Raw genomic sequence first — 19224 nt, 5'->3', positions numbered from 1 at the left:
AGAGGGAAAAATAAAAGAGGCAAACTTGGGATGTTAGTGGCTTCTGAATGGGTGATGATGATGCACTGTGTGTTTTTGTGCGTTTTGAGAAACTGAAAGGCTGTCTCATGGAAGTGCGCAAATGAAGAGGGAGAGAACTCACATGGAGACAGATGGAGGCAAGGTAATTGTGTTTCACCCTGCCTAGACTCTTTTCAGATGAGTTGCTGCACACTGCGCCTGACCAGCAGGTGGGTGGAGGGAACCACAGGAATAAGAGAAGTAGCAGAAAACAGTTTGAACATCATAGCATGTCTGGAAAGAACTGTGTGGCCCACAAACCCATGATTATGCCACTTTCGGAGTGAAGCCTGTGTTCTTCTGCTGTGTGCATTAGGGAGGGGATGATTGAACATCCAATGTGTAAGAATTACTGATCTAATGGTGAGACTGCAGAGTGCAACAAATGGTGCGTCAGAGAACTAAAGTGGCTTTTGCACGCTCTCTCCAATACGCTCTCTTTCTTCTTCTTATTGTTTGATTATGCTTGGGGTTAATGTGGGCAGAGCCATTTTACTTTGTTTGCATGGTAAGCATCTGCTTCAAAATTAGAAATGCAAGTTTGATGTGCCGCAGAAGAAACATGTCAACAAAAGATGACAAAGATTAAAGAAAAGGCTACAGGAAACCAAATAATTATTGTTTACAGTGATTACAAAGTTATACAAACATATGCCTGTGTACTGTTTTGAATTTCTGCCAATGAACACACAAATTGTCAAATGGGACTTTTAGTGGATTCAAATGGAATGTGTACAGTGTACATACAAGTGCATGTTTGTCATCCACATTAATTGCTACATACGGACAGAGAGCAATCCAACCTCTATACTGCTTAATGAAAATGTGTGCTTTTAGTTTGTGCAATAGCTGCACCTCCCCAAATATCCAGTTTCCTGGAAAAAACAATATTAAACAGCTTTCTTTCATATGTGAATACAATAAACTCAAATGTATTTGTCCTCAAATGTAGTCAGGTACCTCTGTCAGGAAAATCGATATCACCATATAGTTTAGTTTGATGACACCTCACAGTAATGCTGGAGTCTGCCAGCCATGGAAGCCACGTCATTTTAGATCCATATTCAGTCAGTGATAATACAAGTGTCATGGACTGATCAATAACACTGAGGCTGCAGCGGGAGATTGACACAGGGGCAAACACATGCACATTTGCACATGTCCACATAATTGCACCACACACATAACCCTTCAAAGGTTCTTGGCAAAGGCCATGAGATTACAGATTAGCGTTAGAAAAGCGTTAATTAACGTAACTTCCCTATAATGTTCTCACATGTGTGGCAATGCTAATGTAAGTGCTAAATATCTATATTGGCCTATTGCGATAGGTCGCAGAAAGAAAACTTTTAAATAATGAAGATATGACGGCTCATTTCCATTTAGCTGCATTAGTTTCAGGGTGCAAGTTGGCTCACTGTCAAACTGTCCTAACTAAATGTACAAGAAAGGATCAGAGCCATAATTTATATAATCAGTGACACATGCTTTTCCAGCGAAAGCATGTCAAAATGTCTTCTGCGAAAAAGGCCCATTATTATTGTCTACATTTATAGTAACCCAAGAAGCTATTATTAAGACGTTCACTGTGAAATTTTAAATGTGATTAGACAATTAAAGTGAAAATAAAAAGATACATCATGACTGATAATTGTGGTGATCCAACTGTATGCAGTCACCTTGTTTTACTTGTGCTATGCTGCTGTTGTGATGTAAAATGCGTCACTCTGTTTGTAGCGTGGGAATGTCTCCACAGACACGAAAACAAAACACTGCAATACTGAGTTGTGGATTATGTTAATGACCCCGAAGCTAACTTCAGATTACAGTGAGCGTAAGATTCTCTGTTGTTTGAGGCATTTGCTGTTGTGAAGAAAGTGTGAGACGTGAAGCATCAACACTGTCTGAAATCTTCTTAAACATATTTTTAAATTAATTTTATCAGTAAACTGTAGATAAATGCACTCAATAACCACACATTACATTTATTAAACACATTCAGGACTTGTGAAATCCCTATGTGAATTGTAAAATTGCAAAAAGGGTTTCATTTACCACAAAAAAGGTGGAAAGTAACAAACTACATTTACTTGTGTTACTGTAACTGCATACTACATTTTAAATGCATTACTAGGTACAAACAAAAACAAATAGAAAGTGCCCTCCACACTTTAAAATTGAATACAAGTTGTTTACCTTGATATTATAATTTGAATACTCTCCTAACCTCTGCCAATAACCACATACAGATTGTTGTAAATACAACTCAACTCCACATAGTTAACCCCAACGTCACATCACAAACTGCCTAATTGCACGCGCGAGGTGCAGCCCCGTGATTGAGACGCGCGAGGTGCAGGTGTGTGTTCGGGGAGTCAGACAGCCGACTACTAGCTCCTCAAGTTAGGGAGCTTGTTTGTCAACAGTTGGACACATTCGCGGTTCATAAACAAAAACATGGCAGTGAGAAGAGGTCGGACGTCGATATTTGAAGAGGGAAGTTACCAAAGTTTCCAAGCTGCACTTTGTTTTCCCCACTGCGAGTATTTTTAAGGGAGAAGGAGACATGCGCTAGCAAGGAGGCGCTACCTGCTACCGACTACAGTGAGTTGTGCGTCATTTTTAAGGCTCGTTACAAGTGTTAAGTTAATTACTAATTAAATATTTGTCATAGGCAGCTTCTGCCGTTGTGACTCTAGCGGAAAATGTGTGTATAATAGGTCCAGCTGTGGTGATATACTGTTGACTGGCTTTGTGGATGTTTCGCTCAGCAGGAGGTTTCCTCCATGCGTCAATGTCGTGGCTTAAACAGGTTATTATCAGCAAGTGATGCATTCACAGTTCCATGAGCCACAGTTTGTCTTCTTTCTTTCCTCCTCTTGCCTTTTTGGGATATTTGTCCAAACTGTCAAGACATTGAATGTTACCGACTGTCAAGTGTCAGCAGATGTGGCATGATATGGTCTATAGCAGTGGTTCTCACATGGAGGAGGACAGTGTTAAGCTGCCACAGTACGTATCCATAATGTTATGGAGTCTGGGAGGAGAAAAAAAAAAGAAATCTCACGTGGCCTCCCGTAGCGCATTGATGACGCGTGGAAACGAGATACATAGATCATAAAGCGCATTAATAGCACGTGTTATTCTTTGTCATATGTTATAGTGTTACTGTTATGACGCAAGTGATGTAGTTTTCGTACCAAAGTAAGGTAGACAATAAGCTGAACGTCTTGTCCTATGAAGGACAGGCTGTGAGAGGCCGTCTACAAGTTGCATCACTGAGAAAGCAGATTTTCCAATTTCTTCACCATATGCGTGTGTATATACATACATACACACACACACACATATATACATGTATGTATGTATGTATATATATATATATATATATATATATATATATATATATATATATATATATATATATATATATATACAAAATACTGATAGATGTATGGAACCTCTGTTTTATTGACATAGAAGAAAATTATATTGTGTCCTATATTGTTATTGAATTATTGCCCAGCCATGCTTTAAATTGATTGCACAGTGTGCAAGTGTGTGATATTTGTGCAGCTCTGTGAGAAACTTAGATGTTCTCTTCAGTCTATAGAATAAGATGTGTAATAATAATTCATCAATTATTTTTGATCATATATTTGGACACATTTCGGCTTAAACAAGTATTGAAAATTGCTGTAAGCTGTACTGCGATTTCGATACAAATTTGATTAATTGTTCAGCCCTAGCCCAGCCCTATTGTTACCTGTATCTGCTGTCCACTTGTCATCACTCATGACTGCTATATGAGAATAATCTCTTTCAATACTCACAATATTGACCACATATCTATCATGTACACTGGCCGTGCAAGTGTGAGTGTAGAGGACTGTCTATACTGCAGGTTGTTGCTTATAGTTGTTGAAAATACAGTGAACGTGAAATGGTAATGATGAAAAATAACAGCAGCGATTTCTTTGCTTGCAGCTCCAGCAGAAACTTGATTCCCCTGGTGCATATCACAGACACACTCACACTCATACTCAGCAAGAACGTAGCACAAACTAGACCTAATGACAGGCCTGGAGTATGAGCAAATTCAACAATCATTTTTCCATGTGAAATAGATGTTACCATTAATGTTTAATGCAGAGTGGAGGCATCCTGCAAGCTTAATCAAATGCAACAGGAGGGCCATCACACTGTGAGAAGTATAGGAACTTTGGAGACACTGGTCTGCTGGTCAGCTTGCCTGTAAAAAGATGAAAGCACTGACACTAAATACATTGTGTCATAATCTCTAAAATTAGGAACCAACACACTTTAGATTTTGTAAAGTGGACTAGCAGGTGGACACCAATATGAATGAAATGTGACTCACTGCTCACTTTACCTAATACGCTAATGGCTGTGGAAATAAAATCAGTGCACACCTCATGAATGCTCTAGTCATCAGAGCTGTGGTTTTAAAAGGAAACCTGCCTATATATATATATATATATATATATATATACTCGGAATAATAATAATGTACTGAGTTTCTTGTTGAAATTCTCATTTTTGAAGACACTAGCCAGTATTGCTCTGTGAATCATTAGTATTACATTACATTACATGTCATTTAGCATCGCTTTTATCCAAAGTGTCTTAAGTGCATTCACCATTTGGTTACAAACAAAAAGAGCAGTAAGTATGTAAATGCTTCAAGTAAGCCAAACCATAAAGTGTAGTCATAAGTGTGATGTACCTAACCTGTGCCGCCTTCTGGGTTAGAAGAGGTTGTATCCTTCTGATGTTGTGCAACATGTATCTGCAAGATCGAGCTGTTGCAGCAATGTCAGAGAGATGGTCATCAAGTGTCACACCCAGGTTCCTTGCGGTATGAGAAGTAGCTACCACAGAGTTGTCGAGGGTGATGGTCAGATGTGTGTTGGGAGAGCCCTTTACAGGAAGAAAAAGAAACTCGGTCTTGTCGAGATTGAGTTTCAAGTGAGTTTCAAGTAGTATGGTAAACGTTCTGCAGTGCAATAGTTCTACTCAATCCAACATGTAAACATTGCATCATAATTGCATTAAGCAAAGAACCAGAACAATAAAAACAACACAGGGTAAGATGTCAATGTAATGGTATTGCTAAGCACTAAATGAAGGAAAGTTGACTTGCTTGACAAACACATTGCTGGTCTCTTGTCCTTCAGGTGCAGGTGGATTGCTGAGTCCTTGCCTGAGGAATTGGCTCACATGTATTGTGCCATGTGTTTGTGAAGGATTTGTTTTTCTTTTCCCCCAATGTACAGATCTGTGCATTCCTCACTTATTGAACTGCATGTGTCCATGCCTGGGTGTTTGTGTCCTTATGTTGGACAAGTTCCTGCCTCAGGGTGTGACTGTGCATGAAGTGCACAGAGGTTTTTGTTGAATACCCTCCTGAGCCTCTGCTACTCCTGAAACGTGAGGAATGTCACCCAGCTGTTCGGTTTATTTTTGTTTTCTACTCTTTCTGTTCTGTTGTTGCAGTTTATACAAACGCTCCTTTTCTTGTTCCTTCTCCATCGCCTCTGTCCTCATGGACATGCTCTGAGGATGGTGTTGTGGGGTTGTGACCCTAAGCTTGTACTGCAGTGTTTGGTGAGAATTACAGAGTACATATTGATCTGTTTTTGTGGGTCCAGGTGGTCGTTGGCCAGAGGTCAAGCAGTTTGACTTTAGCTTCCAGTATAATGAAGTGTTAAGCTGACAGAAGCACGGCTGTGCTATGGGCTCCCTGGTGTTTCCAATAGTGGCCAATGTCTTTATGAGAGAAATGAAGAGAAGACCAATGATTTCCTCCACAGGAATGGCTCCAAACCACAGGTTTACATACATGGAGTGACACCTGGCTTAAAATCAAAACAGAGAGAGGGGAAAGCTTCACAAAGCACATCTGTACAGTGGACACTGGCAGCAACATAATTTCCATTTAGAAGGATGTAGAGATGTAACGATATGAAAATTTCATATCACGGTTATCGTGACCAAAATTATCACGGTTATCAATATTATCACGGTATTGTTAGATGTGTTCAAAATGTTCCAAAAGTACTGAACACACACACACTGAAATCTTTTAACCAAGTTTTATTTAAAAAAAGATATTTTATATTATATGATTATTATTATTATTATTATTATCATTATTATTATTATTATTATTATTATTATTCATAATTATCATCTGACTGACTGACACACACACACACACAGGTCCTCACTCTGTGTCGGATAATAATTAAGTAGCAGCGGTCGTACACAGCATAAAAATAAAATAAAAAAACACAGAAACAAACACATTTTGGTCTGCTACGGTACCTGTCGTCTGCACACTACTCGCTTTCGCGAGACAAACCATGACGTTTCCCACTATTCCGAAATCCCGTTTTTGTTGACTTACCCGCTGAAAAGTTGTGTGTGGTGGTCACGGAGATGGCTCATCATATTGGAAGTGGCTTCGCGCCGCGAAGTTCGCGGAGATTTTTTTTTTGCATTTTCTGCACAAGGATTGATTGTCTTCAATTATTTTACTCTCAACATCCTTTAAAAATACAAAATATGCCCAGATTTCTGATCTTACGGGGGGTAATCTCTGGAGCGCAGGTGGCTTCAGCCGTGTTGTCGCTGGACAGACAGTGCAAACTGCGCATGCGCGCCCGCTTGAGCGAGTGCCGTTCAGGTGCTGCTGCTTCTCCAGGAAATGAGCAGTATCACTGTGAGTTTTTCGGTAATCAGTTGCGGTAATCAATCACGGTTTTAACGATAATTAAAATTTGAAACGGTATGATAACCGTCGGGAATTTTACCGCGGTTTATCGTCATACCGGTAATCGTTACATCCCTAGAAGGATGTTAGTGGTAATAGTTTGGACTTCTTTGACTTTGCAGTGCCAACAAGTCCAGCTAGATGTGTGTATGCCTTAAAAACTGAGTAAGCTTTCAAAGTTTAAGGACATTATGAGATACTCAGACAAAGTTTTACTGAAGCGATGTCAGGGGACAAATTGTAAGGTGTCAACAGAGATGATCTACTGAAAGTGGATGTCCTGCTGTGGTAGAGGAGAATCACACAGGATAAAGAGAAGGTAGATGGAGGAATGGAGATGACTGGTGTGAAAAGGCAGCTGGAAGGATCGAATTCAACCAAAAAATATTTTGTGTGAGATAGAGCGAGAGGGCAAACTGGTGTGTCACCAGTTTCAGCGCATTTCCCCTTTGCAATGAGTAGAAGAGAAATGGCAGGTCATGAGTTCGGTCAGATTCAAAGGGTTCCATTTGAATTTTTAAAAGTCTGCCCATATTATGTTAATTTCAGTGATTAACAGATGAGGAATTATGGTCAATCATGCCCACTTTCATATAGCAGCAGCTCTGTATTGATAGATTGTAAATGTTAGTGGGGCCTTTTGCAGAATACATGCCACACAGCTGAGATATTTTAAAATTTCATCAAGCAAATGCAGACTGAAAGTCTGTGGATAAATTGTGGCAGTGATTGATTTGGACAGATGCTCAGAGAGACTGTCAGTGCCAGGCCAGTCAGCAAGGGTATGTTTTAGTGTTTTTTGTTAAATGTTTTCCTGTTTTATCTATGAGTTGTCTTGCAGCAGGGAAGTGTCATTTTCTGTTACAGGTTCTCCCACTGCTGTAATGCAGTTTATGTGAGACACACAAAACTTCAGCATCAGTGCAAGTCGGGACTTAAATTTAATAGCAATATATGACAAGGGAAATATGTAGGTTTCTCAGGGAAGGAGTTAAAAGCTTGGCTACCTCTTCCAAAATATCTTGCTTGTTTTCTAACAGCTAAAGCTGCAAACGCTGATGAATGCTGCCAGTGTAGCTAGTGTGTTCCTTTAGTTGTACAAAGTGGAGAAGGTTTGATGAATTGCAGAAAAGGACACTGCTTCCACATATACTACAGTAGCATTCTCGTCAGTTATTACAGGCATTAGCTTGTATGATCACTTGCATTTCAAGTTGGTTTCATTGCTAATTTTGTCAAAACCAAAATAATCCATGCTTGAATTCATTTAATTAATCATCTGCATATAACTCCAACCCAAAAATGCAAAAGTACATAATGTAACTGGTACACTGCTTTGTTTTCACTCTAGCATTAAGTAGGTAGGGCAAGCATTGCTGCTCTCTCTGTCTTCTCTCTGCTCATTGTGCCAGGGAAGATGTAACATAAAGACACAGTTTTAGTCACAGAGTTTGTGAGAAAAATGTGTTTTCAATGAAGACAGCAACTGTCTTCATTTAAAGGCAAAGGTGGTACAAAATAAAACAGAGGGAGCCACCTCACAGTAAAAACCCTTGTTGAATGGAGAGTATGAGATGTACCTGCAGGAGGAGCTGGTGGGAAAAAGTCTGAAATGCATTTTATACATTATTATATCTATTTATATTTATTAGTCTACATCTGAAGATATATCTTTTATTAATTAAAATCCGCGTAATTTCTTGATAACCAATAAAGTTATCTGGAAAAAAAGAAACAATTGTCACCCTTGCTTTATTGTAATAGTTCGTCCAATAATTTCGGTTTGAATTGATGGATTTATTTGCTCGTCTACTTGTGGGCTCATTGTGATATTATTTCGTTTTCATAGAAGTGATGTAGACACAATGTAGTCGGTCTCAAAGAAACTCTTCTCACTGCTGTGTGCCTTCATGTGTTTGGAGGGAGCAGCGTTGGTTGTAATGAGCCTAAATGTTGCTTCATAATGAGCTCTTCATGTTGGCTATTTGAGTCCACTCTAGGCAGACCAAGGCAGAGAGCCTTATCTCCATATTTTGTTTAAGTAGTACATAAGAAGGTGGCCTTTTAGAGCAGTTTTTCTCTTTTCATCATCCAGGAATATAGTGTGTTTATCCTTACATCTGTTTGCTGTAAGCTCTGTAAATGCCATCTTTCATTAGGAATGAGGACCTATGATAATATTACTATAGGACATTGTCAGTTTCTGGGTTTGAGAAAGGAGCAGGAATGTTTTTTTTCTGCAGTCCTGTTATTTTTAGTAAAGCTACCTACAAATACATTTGTCTGTGTAATTGTAACTTTATTTTCCCTTTTTCCACTCTCGTACCTCTTGTGTTTATAAGTCTGTGCCCCAGAAACTCGTTGGTCAGTTGGTGCAAGAAAAGACAGTAATTTCACATTTATTATTGTCACCTCTTGTGCACAGAGGGCCCTTTTGAAACTTGCTCTTTGATGAATGTTTAATGTGCACATTAAAATTTCAAACTAGCCAGTTCATTATGCTCAAACACACCATCATGTTCGTTGTTTCCCTAGGAGGGTTGCAGTGGTAGTTTTTGTTACGAGGCACACACAAATTAAACCTAGTCCACGTTCCATGATTTTCAGCCCCATAAACTCATTTCTAACATGTTGGAAATTTGATGCAGGTATGTGATAACTTAAGCCAGGATGGGATGACAGCGGATGAAACCCAAACAGGAATGCAATAACAGTAGCCTTATGAAAGATTGTGTAGTATATGCCCCGTTACAGCAGTCGATCATCTGATCGAACAGAAGTCTCGATGTGCATATCATTTGCATTTTGAAATGATAATACTGAGCTAGCTAATAACAATGTAAGCCACATAACTGTGTACCGAATAGATCCTATGCAGGCCTACGCAGAAGAGGCTGCATATGAAGTAACTGACTTGTGCTGGGCCAACTTTATTTGATAAGCCCTTTAAACAAACCACAGTGGAGTAAATAAAAGACATAATAAGTAAAAGGTTCAAAATTAGATAAAACAGCTTAAAATAAATTAAAAGTCATAAAAAACACAATAAGAAATAGCAGCCATACAATAAAAACAATACAATCAATTAAAATTAAAATAAATAAAATAAACTATTTTTTTTGTTGCTGGTTTCTTTTGTGGCTGGTCATCTTTCCCCAGATTTTAAACCCATGTTTTGTATATGTGTTTGTGATACTGCCCAAATTCAACTACTGTTTGTTAATAAGTTATTTCTGCCTCATTAAAGCAATTTACCCGTGGGATAGAAACACTATTTCTGATTCTGATTCAGACCAGGTTTTGGTCTCTATGAAGACTACTGCTCCTGTCAAGTCAGTGTTTATGCTGAAAAAAGGTCCTAAAGAGGTAAGAAATACACATACTTACTGTTATCAGGCTTGAAGTCCAGATAATATAGGAGAATAGGGTTTGGACTCTCTCCAGAGTTTGCCGCTCACATATCACTAACAGAGTGGAAGATTATCTGGGTGAGACACCTTCACAACAGGAGACACTGGCATATTTCTTCACTGTGGACTATCCAGACTTACTCTAGGTTTTCTATTTTTCACAGGAAATCTCTTGGACAGCAGCTCTGAGGACATTTGCGTTTACACATACCTGTTTGAAAGCAGCCAAACCTTCGTGATGATTGATGTGTGGTGGGTGTGGGTCAGGCTGATGAGGGAACATCTACTCTGCCCACTCTTAGTTGCACTCAAATGACAGACAAATCACAGGATAACACCTGTCCTCTCAATGTATCTGTCTGCTAAGCAGAGTGAAAACGTAATGGAAGATTTGTAGCAAGATTTCCTCTGGTGCTGCTGATGTTTGTTAATTTCCCCGAGGGAACCTCCCAAAGGGATTAATAAAGTCGTCTGTCTGTCTGTCTGTCTGTCTGATGGCCTTTGACGGACAGGTTAATCTTTTTGTGTGAGATAAACAAACAGTAGGCAAGCAAATAATGCTCCAGACAGCTCTACAATGAAGCAATAGCACATAACACAGTAATTAAAGCCCACATTTTGTAATCTATATAAAATAAAACACTAGAGTAAGAACTTTGAAGTAAGATATAATGGTGATGATGAATGCTGTAATTATTGTTCATCTTCAGGAAGTAAATATTCCCCTGAGGTTCCCCACATTGTTTTTGAAAAATGGTTTTGCTCCAGATATTGTTTATGAAGGACAGGGCAACACACAGGCTTACATATTAGCCAGGAAGGACTGTCTAATATGACTAGAATATCAAATCTGTCATAACCATAAATTATGTTAGCATACTTAAACCTTTACATGGCCATGGGGGGGCCACGTTTTTGCATCATTATTCTTTGTCATATGTTGTGTCATGGACAAAAGCCTCTAACAGGATTGAAGTACTTTTAACTGTACATTTCAGTTGTCCTCTAAGTCTGATGTAGGTTCCTGTATGGAATTGTATATGTGTATGATGTGTGTATACAAATTTCTATTTTGTGCCACAAAAAATGCATCACATTAGAATCAGAATGGTGGTAATTTTAAAATCTTGACCAATTTTTTAATGGGGTAAATCAAGAACTATAGGAAAATCATCACAGGAAAGTCTCCACTAATCTGAAATGCGCACACACACTACATGATATGATGAGGATTATAAGAAGCATAGCCTCACATCACTAATGTGATCTCATGGAAAGAAAATGTAAATAAAATGGAGCGTTTCATGGTGTGACAAATTGCTGTAATGTTGGTAAACAAAAGCACATGTTGGTCTGAGAGATGTGGCCAGCAGGGGGCTGTCTATTCAGCTGCATTGTTACTTGGCAGCTAAAACTCATGTAGTCTTAAATATCTTAGATATCTTTTTTGTACTTTACTCTGCATATAAATGGTAAACTTGTATTCACTATTATGTTTTCATCAGCACTAATAATATTATGCAATTTAAAATATGATAGCATTTAAACAGAACCATAAATGGGTTACTAGCTAACTAGGTGACTGTTGTGACTACTTTGTTTCCTCAGGTTTATTGGGTTTCCCTGGTTTTGCATTTTGCATTACACATTGCAGGGAGTATTGTCTTCCAACTTTAAAAAAAAATGTTAAAGTATATACACATGACAGCTTTTGGCTGGGCCATTGTCTCAACTATTTTGCTCTGTGTAATAACATCACTCATCTCTCATCTGCTTCTGATCTGGATAGTAGAATTATGTAAAGCTAGCCTATGCACATAGACTATGCCCTCTGTGCCTTTTATGGTTATACCACACATATGGCCAAGTGGTTAGAGTGGTTGCCTGTAGAGTGGGACTTCAGGCGAAACCCCAGCCCATCACACAAAAGACAGGAGAAATGCTGCCTACAGTACAGCCTCTCTGCTCACCACCATGAGATACTCTGTGATGAATGGATTAAAATACTCTTGAGTTGCTTTATGCTACGGAAACCAGGGATAAGCACAGGCCAGATACTCCTTGATGAAGTTCAGCCGACTATCTCTCCCTGGTGTTAATGTGTTGCTTTGCAATTACACCGCCAGTATTTCCACGTCACAGTGGACCTGACTGGGTCAGGACCATGGGTCCTTACTTATTACTTTAAACAAAGGTGACTAATTTTTCACTAAAGGTGAATTTGCTGCCATCTGTGTGACTTTGTAATCCAGTGTTGAGTCATACCAATGTGCAGATCGCCATACTTCCTCGATCAGTCTCTCCTTGATTTGATCCATCCGTTGGTGAACTTGATTCTGGAAGGTTTCAAGATGTGAATTGGAGGAAATATGACGAGTAATCACAGCTGTTTTGCTGCAATGCATAATGATATTTCTGCACAGATGCGTGCCACCTATGACAATAGAGTTATTTAGTTACATGTTAAATACTTTGTATGCATGAATGTACAGATCACTGGATTCTAAGGAAAAGAAAAGAAAGAAAAAGATGTTCTGGAGGTAAAATGAACGTTTTGTTTATTTGTATGATATCTGAAATTATTCAGTTACATATGTAGGTTCATGTCTCTGAGGAAAAGCTTGGTGTCTTAATTGACTCCTTGTTTCAGCCTCATTTTCAGCTGCAGCTGTTGACTATGTTCATAAGCTGCCAAATTAATGAGCTGAAAACAACAGCTTTCCATTGTTTTCAGAACTCAAGCACACACCTGGTCCTTCCATTTCACATGGTGTCTTTGGCTCAGGTCTCTCTTTGGAAAGCTCTAAAGCTTTGTTAAAGTATTAGTTCTTGATATTACTCTAGAATACCTGGTCAGTACTAACACAGATGAATGATGTGGCCAAATCCACACACTGTGTGTAAAAACTGTGTCCCGACATGATAGAGAAGGGTAAGCATCTTACATAATTTATGTAAGTAGTGTATGTATGTCAGACACCCCGTGGCCACAAACTGTTTTGCTGGGTTTATCAAATGAGACTGGAGAACTTTCCTTTAGTTGGATGCCCCCCGTCTGTGAATGAATCATAATGATGGATTATTTCTGAATACTGGGGCTATTTGTTGTGTCAACACGCGTTACTGTGTGTTGCAGAGCACAACTGAATGGCTAAGCTTCAAAGACAAAATGGCATCACTATACAGCAGTTAAATCATTGTCTTTAATTAGCATCAATGTTGCCCAGTTGATATCCTTAGTGTCACTATGCAGCAGTGTCTTCATGATAATGGTTTCAGACTACAGCCTTATGATCTATCTCTTTGATAAAATTGTTTGGTTTTAGCCTTGAGACAAAAAACGTTCTTGATCTTACTCTGAATTCTGGGTACATGTTTCCAATGAAAAATACATTATCTAATGGGCCTCCAAGTGCTGTCAGAGAGCACTGTTGTGAAGCCATTTCAGGGGCTGGTGTTTGGCGTCACTGGTGTTTCATCACGGTGTGAGACTGCTCATGCTTATTGTTACTGCATTAGCTGTACGGTTGCAACTAACAATTAACAAATGAAACTATCATCTTTTCTCTCGTTTAGTCCATCTACTGTATAAACTGTCGGCAAATGGTGTTTCCTAAACCTCAAATTCACAAACGCTTCACTGTCATTCACTCACTTTAGGAGCGAAGAAACACTTCTAAGATGCTGAAATCAAATTTTATTAATAACTTGCCCAAACCTATATCCCCAAACCAATCAGTCTATTATTAAAATATTTGGCGATTCTAACAAGTGTGGTAGGGTGGCTTGGAAAAGCTCAGGGCGAAGGTGGCAGGCGGCCCTTACAGCAACCCCCCGCCTGGACCTTGCCACAGGAACGCGGACGTGTACTTGCAGTGCCTTGTGATAAATTGATTTTCAATTTAGTGATAAATTGATAAAAAGTGGTGGGGACAAAATTGTTGATCATAAATAGTGCTTGAGACATACAAGGACAGGTGAGGCATACTTTTTATTAATGCCCTATTTATTAATGTTGGCTAAGTTTAAACTGAAAATTAAACACTGCTAAACCAAAACTACATGTTGATTGATTCATAGCTTTCAATTTGAAACCCTGGCAGTGTCATATTCGTTGTCAGGATGGGATTTTTCCTGTCAACAGGATTTTCTGTTTTTATGACTTCCTTTTCTGACCTTTACTTACCTCAAGTAAGTCCTCTTGGGACACACATGTATATGTTCGTACATATCATACTTGCCTGTATAAAGGAGTTTATAACAGCCTTATATAAAATCAGCAATAACAATGATGATAATAATATTAAAGCAAACAGAGCATCCATATCGGAATAGTATTGGTATCGCCAGATATCCAAATCCCTACTATTCATGTTTGATGTATAATTGTTAAAGCAGTTACTACTCTGACTTGAGTGTGGGAATTGGGTGAAAATGTGTGTCCAGAAAATGCATGGGTGTATGCACGCAGTTGTATTTTATTTGCGGGGGTGTGGGTGGAAACATTTTTGGAATTCTGTGAAGGTCTTAATGAAAGTCGGAGTGCTTAGTGGACATGAGGGTTCGTCGGATGGAAATCAATGCGGTCTTTTGTAGCACGGAGAGAGCAGCCAATGCCGAGGCCAGTTGCCTGATGTGGTGCTGGCAGCTTTTGACGAGCATTTAATGACATGTCACTGGGCTAGACAGGTAATCAATTTATTTAGGCAGTAATGTATGTATCCCATGGTAAATCTTTAATTAATGGCCAAAAGGAAGAGGACCACTGTGGCCAAGAAGTGTGCAATCCACCAGTGTACATAAATGGGTTCCTTTCTCATTTCCCTATTAATTAGCTGTAATCACTTGATGTTTTGTCTGTGCCAAACATATTAGAAGTGTTCCTGTTTGTAAATAAAGCTCAGGAGAGACTCTCCAAGTTTCCAAATGTAGTTGAGCTTTAGATCCATGACCCCTTCACTTTCCCAGCTTCCCCTCTTCATGGGTAATTGACTACATTTCTGGATCATTGCATCATGAAAAAAAGCCCCGAAGCACCACATTTATCATGTGTAGAATTGTTTGTGCCTCTCCTGTTGTGAGCTGATCTCTCTGAGTGCTCAATATTTTTCACAGGTTTTTGGAACTATCTTTTTCAGTCTCACTAAAACAAGACTTGAGTAGTTGAATGGGACATCTGAGTGATTAAGAGTGAATAAAAGACAGAAGGATGTAGAGGACTGAGAGATGTACTGTATGTTCAAGCATAGCCTTGTTTAAGTGACAGGTTGAGTCGGGCATCATTGATTAATCCATTAGGCATTTGAAGGATTTCAGAGAGTGGGTGGGTCAGAATTAGACTGTTAGCTGAGCTGAGCTAACTCTTCTCTGCATTGGTGAATACATGTAATACCACTTTTGTACAATGTATAACTTCCTAACTCACCACACTAATTGCATGGACCTAAGACTGTGTCATTCTTAAGTTGTGACTCATTTCTGACCTATAGTTCATCAAATGAGATCTATGTCAACTGTTTTATTTTCTTGGAACTGCACAGTTTCCTCTCACTTCATACATGTCACTTTGCTCCTAAGCTTATTAAGAATCAAGCTGTCAGTATTATTTTTTGGAGCTGCCAGTTTATGATGCAGTTTCATTCACATAAAGCTATTATTTTGTGAAGGTTAAAAAGATTTGAACTGTTGGTTGTTTACCTGAGTACTATTGGTACCTGTAGCAGGGCAACAGTAGTTAGTGGGAGTGCTGCAAACAACCCCACTATCTTCTGTGGCAGCCATTTCTTCTTCCTCTTATTGCTACGTTTTTAACTGGCAACCAGTTCCACTGAAAACACATTTATTCAGCTTTATTAGGACATTGATTGTGTGTCACAATGATATCTGGCATGTGTCACAAAACGCCCTCCCTCTTTCTTCTTTAATATCTCTTCCTTGCGAAGAGATATGTGTGTGATTGTGTTAAGTTAACAGATTGACTTCAGACAAAAGACTCCTAAGCTAACTGCAAGGCTAGGATAAAAATTGTATGTGAATATACGTGTAACACAGTGACATAGCGAGAAGGTAATTTGTGCGATTACCTCGACAGCCCTGATGTATGTATTTGGATCTTGGATATAGTTCCTACTTTAAAAATCTCTCATTTTGCATGCATTTTCAACTTCTTTATAAACATTCAGGCATCAAAACTTTAATTCATAATTCCAATTGCTCATTCATACCAATTCACTGCAGCATGCCAGATTGGCTTCAGCTCAGCCAGAAGGCAGCAATTCCACTGCAATTTCTTCAGAAATTGCCTTCTCTGGTTCTCTATAATAGCATTGATCTGAGCGTTTTCTTGTGTAAGTCAGCATATGAGTGTGCAGATAACAAGAGGGTCAGCATAGATCCTTATTTTAAAGTTATATTAAAACACAATATAACATGTGTATTTGATGTTGTTGTTGGTAAGGCTGGGTGGTATGGCTTGAAATTCAAATTGCAGTATAATTGGAAACATCGCACAATAGTGGTAAATAAAGCAATATATTCTTGGGTATTTACATTTGTGCACTTCAGAGTTCTTTCTCTACTTGCTTGCAAAACTTGGTTATACAATTTCCACTTGAGCAAAGTGCCTGCGTCTAATTACTGAGTATCTTTGATCAAGAATTTCAATCATGGACAGATGGATCTCGTCTCAATTTTAAGGGTTTCCTTTTTGTCATTTACTTTCATACTTATGTTAAGGTTTGTTAACCAGAATAAGGTCTAGGTAAATGTTTGAAGGTTAATGACTTAATTTGAAGCACAAAGCTTCGTGGTGCTTGCCACGGCCAGGGTGCTGGTGCCTCCGCAACCCATGGCCAGTGCCCGCGGCCGCCTGTGCCCCTGCCACCCGCGACCAGGGGCTGGTGCTCACCACGACCAGTGGACGGTGGTTGTCGCTGGTGGCAGGGGCACCGCCACCTGAAAAAAAAATTGGTAAGGGAAAACAGATTTTTTACAACTCAGTGGAAAACTGAGGGAGGGAATTATTATTATTATTTTTTTAAATACAACTGTTATTCTAGCAATACAAAGCCACATGCAAATCAGTGGACTATTCCTTTAAGACTGCCTCCAGAGACTCCTTTGGCAATTTAGAAATTTGGCACAAATGTGTGCTTGGACATGTATTAACTGCTTAGATATGGGTGGCCAAAGTCAACCCTGCAAAGTGCCCCTGCAAAACTTAAACAAGAAAACATTTTTAGCATTTGCGTGTTTTGAGTCTGGAAGAAAATATTTTGGCAGAAAGGGTTTGTTGGAGGAGGCATACATCTAATGGCTCTAATTCTAGTTCTTGGAGAGACTAGTAAAACTGCTGACAGCATAGAGCTTAAACACTCTATTAAACACTCAATTAAAGTGCATATAAATGGGTGAAAAGCTGAAAATGATTGAGGTTTTTTTTTTTTGGTCCAGTGTTGTCATTGTTTGCAAACCTTTTTGGAAAAAGAGAGCCACTGCTTCAGCTGAATTTTGTAATACATATTATTCACACAAGTTCTTTCTCACTCACATGTACAAGGAATATATTTGCAAAACACAATTTATACTGTTTTTGTTAAGTGGAGTTATGTGTTACTCTCTCCTAGTTAGGTCAGTTTCACCTATGTACATAATGGTGTATTTAATATTTCAAAATGAGTTACACAGTTTGGTCCATCATAGTGTTAGTGTGGAGCCAAATGCTTGATATTATTAAAATATAGTTGAGAGAAGAATAAACCTTTTTAATAGCATGTGCAGAACGAAAATATCTTCTGTTCACTTGTGAAAGGCAGGGTTTACAATCAATAGCTTTTTAAGGCTCATTTGAAACGGCCGCACAATTTATGCAGAAGTCTCCTTGCTGGTCAGTGGTGTATTGGTCTGTGACTTTCTACTAATTATCCATAGACTGAGGATAAAGTGGGAGAGATGGGGTGTGTGCGTGTGTGTGTGTGTGTGAGATATGTCAATGAAGTGTCTGATGAAGAATAGCTGCACAATCCAATGTGTGAGAGAGAGATGGCTGTGTGGTAAGGTGGGAATCTGAGCACAGTATATGAGAAAGTTGTCACAGTAGCAGACTTCTGTTCGATCTTTTGATAATTAGCCTCTGAGTTATGAAATCAAACAAATTCAGACAAATGTTTCTCAGATATTTATGAGATACATCAATACCCAATAATTTTGGCAGTGTGGACTCCTTAAACTATAGCCCCCTTTTCACTAGCAATGCATGCCTCGCCTTGGCACAGTACGGTTATTTTGCATTTCCATTAGTGATGGTACCTGGTACTTTTTTAGTACCCTCTCTGGCGAGCTTCCAAGCGAGCTGATACTATGCGGGACACCATCAGACTGCCAGCCACTGACTGGTCAGAGGGCCGCCATAGGAAGAGGCATGAGCAAGGCGTCCGACACAAGAATCAAAGCGAGTAACGCCGAACTGTAGATCAGTTTAAAAAGACTCGCCAATCGCCAACAATTACCAAGGAAATCTCATTTAACAGAGGAGTCTGGTGTATTTAGTGACAGCACTGCTGAAAGCGGCGATCGTGACCGGCGAGCCGCATCACAAACCCTCTGGTCATGGAGGAAGTACAGAACAAATATTTTTAATTAACTGATTCTAATGATTCAGTTACACTGAAAACAACTGCTTTACAACTACAAGTCACTAGTCAGTCATTTGTGTGTGAGTCATAGCAGTGGGAACATGTATTAGAAACACGGAGTATGATTAAAGTGTGTGACACTGTACAAGTTGTAGAAGTTTTAATTTGACCACTGTTGTAGATTATTTATGGTTGTGTGTCTCTATGTGGCCCTGTGATGGACTGGTGACCTGTCCAGGGTGTACCCCACCTTTCACCCTGTCAGCTGGGATTGGCACCAGACCCGTGACCCTCATGTGGAGGATAAAGCGGTAGAAAATGGATG

At 39.2% G+C, this 19224-nt stretch overlaps 1 protein-coding gene across 4 annotated transcripts in view; it reads left to right on the top strand.

Annotated features, from left to right (window-relative positions):
- Positions 1-19224, top strand: part of alk (ALK receptor tyrosine kinase) — a 350840-nt gene that overhangs the window by 141259 nt on the left and 190357 nt on the right. The window contains exon 1 of one of the 4 annotated variants that reach the window (XM_058615377.1): positions 2443-2664. The exons of the other annotated variants lie outside the window; for them this stretch is intronic. The gene's annotated coding sequence lies outside the window, so the exon portion shown is untranslated. Of the gene's footprint in view, positions 1-2442; positions 2665-19224 lie in introns of those variants that run through there. 4 annotated transcript variants of the gene reach the window in all.

Source organism: Solea solea, chromosome 18, assembly GCF_958295425.1.
Source record: "Solea solea chromosome 18, fSolSol10.1, whole genome shotgun sequence".
Classification (NCBI taxonomy): Eukaryota; Metazoa; Chordata; class Actinopteri; order Pleuronectiformes; family Soleidae; genus Solea; species Solea solea.
The sequence above is the reverse complement of the archived record's forward strand: the minus strand, read 5'-3'. Positions and strand labels throughout refer to the sequence as shown.